The sequence below is a fragment of the Cnephaeus nilssonii genome (genome assembly GCF_951640355.1).
Source record: "Cnephaeus nilssonii genome assembly, chromosome: 12".
Lineage (NCBI taxonomy): Eukaryota > Metazoa > Chordata > Mammalia > Chiroptera > Vespertilionidae > Cnephaeus > Cnephaeus nilssonii.
Genome location: NC_137083.1, coordinates 56643707 through 56647756, shown reverse-complemented (window position 1 = coordinate 56647756; position 4050 = coordinate 56643707).

Genomic DNA, 4050 nt, shown 5'->3' with positions numbered 1-4050 from the left:
CCTCGGGGGATGTCCGACTGCCTGTTTAGGCCTGATCCCACCCGCAGTTGAACATTGCTCTCGCAATCCGGGACTGCTGGCTCCTAACTGCTTACCTGCCTGGCTGCCTGATTGCTCCTAACTGCTTCTGTCTGCCGGCCTGATGCCCCTAACTGCTCCCCTGCTGGTCTGATCACTCCTAACTGCCTCTGCCTGCTGGCCTGATTGCTCCCTAACTGCTCCCCTGCTGGCCTGATAGCCCCTACCTGCCCTCCCCTGCTGGCCTGATCACCCCTAACTGCCTGCCCCTGCTGGCCTGATTGCCCCTAACCGCCTCTGCCTCGGCCCCTGCCACCATGGCTTTGTCTGTAGGATGTCTGGAAGATGTCCGGTCTAATTAGCATATTACTCTTTTATTAGCATAGATAGCCTTATGTATGTATATACATGTATTCACCTTTTTTTGAGAGGTGGTTGTTAAGTATTTACCTGCACACCACCATCCTAGCTCCAGAATTCTGTGACTGTACATTGATTTTATGCTATTATCTTAAAAGAAGCGATGCTATTCTCATCAGTGCCCATTCTGGACAGTGGAGATAAGAGATAGTGAAGACACCATTTGCCTCCTTGCTTAAGTAGTAAAGCTGGGGACTGGACAGTGTATTTACTGCAAGCTCAGTGTGTCACTCATGACTGGAACAGGGACCAGGCCTCGTGCTGATGAGCTGGCTCTTTGGAACCAGGCACTTTTTGCTAAACCTTTTTTTTTGGTTCAAAGGCCAGAAGTTTCTGGCATTTTTCTAACTCAGGGGTTGGCAACCTTTCTGAATTAACAAGCCAAGTCCTCATTTATTCACTCTAACGTAGTGTGTGCCAGGAATGCATAATAACTTTGAAAAGTTCTCTCTGTTAATCCACGTTCTGGCTGAAGTCACTGCATAAAAGAATTCTTTTATTAAGAGAAAGACTCTGAAACATAAAACCAAAAATATGCAACTTCTTTAAACTTTGACAGGAATGGAATGTTTGTTATTTTTGTCCCTCATGTGCAGGAGATTTTCATCTTGCCCCATGACTGGAGGGTACGTTTCTTGCATCAATGTCCCAAGTCAATGCTCAGGGTCTCTGTGCTGGCAACCCAAGGGCCAGGGGGAATGGGCTGGTGTGGGGGTGTTCCTGAGCGTGGATCATGGTTTAGGGGGCGTGATATTTCTTTTACATGGTGTGTCATCCAGAATTCACCAAGGCAAACAAGAGAGTCTACCTCTGCTTATGTAAATAATGAAGAGATTTATTGAATGGAGATTTGGTAGGTCCAAGAACCCTTAGGAAGGCTATAGAAGCAGGTTTGGAAAGAGACTAGGCATCAGCTGGGACCACAACCCAGTCACATTCCAAACAACAGCCTGGTGAAGGCCCTGCAACTGCCTTTGCCATCACTGAACTCTGGGCACCTCTGCCTCTTGTGTGTTGTGCGAAGACCTGACTCAAAGTCTGGCACATAGGATCCAGGCCACTAGCCTTTGCTGAGCTGTGAGGTGCCCTGGGAAAAAGACTATTTGGCTTTTTTCAGGATCTCTAGTGGGAAGAAGGCTCTGCTTTCCATAGAAAAGCACAGGGGGGCATCCTGCACACGAAGGTAGGGGATTCGGGCTGGGTGGCCAAAAAAGAAAAATCAAAAGTCCGTGACACTTGGCCACATGCTCTGCAGATTTATATGCTCTCAGGTGTCAGCTGGGATGTTCCCAGGTGCATGGGAACTTTCTAGTTATCTGTGGCTCTGTGGGACCACTGCTCACTGTGCCATCTCTTCTCCAAGCAGGACGCTCTCTGAGCCCCTTCTGCTCCTCTGCAGGCTCAGGGTTGAGTCTGGAGGAGATGCTGGTTCAATCTTGTTCCTGTCGCATTCTTTCTTATCCACCCTCAGGATAGCACCTGGGCTCCTCCTGGGTGAGCTGCGTCATGTGCTTCCTCTGCCCCATCACTCAGATCTCCCCCTGCTCAGCCCATAGTGCGTATGTAGTCCCAGGAGGCAAAAGGGTATAAGAAACCAAGGACTGGGTCCTTGCACCCCTATACTTCCTGGGGCGGGGCGGGGATGGTCCACTGGAGTCCTCTCAAAACTATGGCCCATGTTGCCTTGTATCACAAGGCGGCGATCCCTTGTCTTGGTGTTTCATTTGGAAAAGTGCCTAGTCCTTACTTTTGGGAAGATACTATCAAAATAACACATTGCATTTGTTTGGTGCTGTAGGGTTTTCAAACATTTCCATAATGATGATCTTATTTTATCATCTTAGTCACTCTCTAAAAGAGCCAATATTATCTCCATCATGGAGTCAAGATGCTGAGGCCCAAAGGGCCCAAAGTCACAAGGCTGCTAAGGGCTAGACTTGGCCCCAATTCTCCTTACACCTCCCTTGGCGCTCCATGGACTGTATGTCTGCTGTCAGCTTCTAATGACAATGACATGTGCAGCTATGAAGAAGTCAGTCACCCAAGATCCAGCTCCTTCTGAACAGTCGTGTCTCCCATGGTGTTTGCAGACCCCTGCCTGAGCTCTGTCCCAGCTTTGGGGTCAGATCATGTGAGCCAGGCTCCCCCCTAAGGTGGCGAGGAGTTCTCAGCAAGACCAGAGCCGTGGATTGATTCCCAGACCCACTCTTGGCCTGTAGCTCTCACTCACTCTCCTTCCCTGCTAGTCATGGAATGCCTCAGGGGCAAGGCAAACACAGCTGGTGAAGTAGTCACAGTCCCCTAACTGGAGGCCACGGGGAGGAATTTGCAACAGCCCCAGCCCCTCAGTCAGGAAGACAAATGACTTCTGTTTCAGACCAATGGGAGTGTCAGGTTATTCCAGCCTGATGAGATTACAGCTCAGAGGGTCACGAGGAATCAGTTCCTCCAGAAGAGGAAAAAAACAGCTGGCACCGGAGGGCCTTCTGCTCCAGGTAACGTGGGGTCACAGGCTGACAGGCTCCAGGTGTGACTGGATTAGGGCGAGAGCAACTGGCATGTAAAACAAGCCCAAAATATAGTGATAAACCAGGGACTGACAGGAAGGCTCAGGAATGTCAGGAAGCATGGCTTTGATGATGCAGACACTCCAGATCCTGGGTCCCTTCTTTCTGTCCAGACACAACAAAGGGGAGGTTAGAGTCCAACCGGAAACGGAGAGAAGTTGGGCCTGTCAGAGGGAAGGTAGAAAGGTGGTGGGAACTAGGAAGTGGCCAGTGAGGAGAGGGAGGCACTTTTCTGGGTCACAGAGTTTGATGGGGAGCCCCAAATCTGAGAAATCAAGATAAATAATATTTCAAGGCAATATTTACAAAGATTAACATTACTGCAAAAATAATCTGTGTTGAACAAAATGACATCTTAAAGGAAGACTGGATTAGTAACAATGCGGTATGGAGCCATATCAGAGCCTTAGGCAAAGGGAAAAATTAATATCGATTCTGTCTTTATTTAAATTTTGACATTTTGTTCAACATGATTTTTTTGGGCATTTCCCCCCAAATTTTTTGTGGTTAAGCATATATAACACAAAAGTTACCATTTTAAACATTTTTCAAGTGCCTACTTCAGTGGCATTAAATACATTCATAATATTAGATACAACCAGAGGCCAGGTGCACGGATTTGTGCACCAGTGGGGTCCATCGGTCTGGCCTGTGGGGATTGGGCTCTCTGACATCCCACAAGGGGTCCAAGGTTGTGAGAGGGTGCAGGCCAGGTTGAGGGACCTCACTGGTGCACAATCAGGGCTGGGGAGGGACCATGGGAGGACTCCAGGGCATGTTTGTCCCATCTTGCTCAGTCCCGATTGGTCAGACCCTAGCAGCAAGCTAATCTACTAGTTGGAGCATCTGCCCCCTGGTGGTCAGTGCCCGTCATAGTGACTGGTTGAACGGTCAAACCAACAGTCTGGCACTTAGCATATTAGGCTTTTATTATATAGGATCGTCATCGCCGTCCATCTCCAGAGTCCTTTTCATTTTCCCAAACTAAAATTCTATGTTCATTAAACACTAACTCCCGTCTCCTCTCCCTCCAACCTCTGGCAGC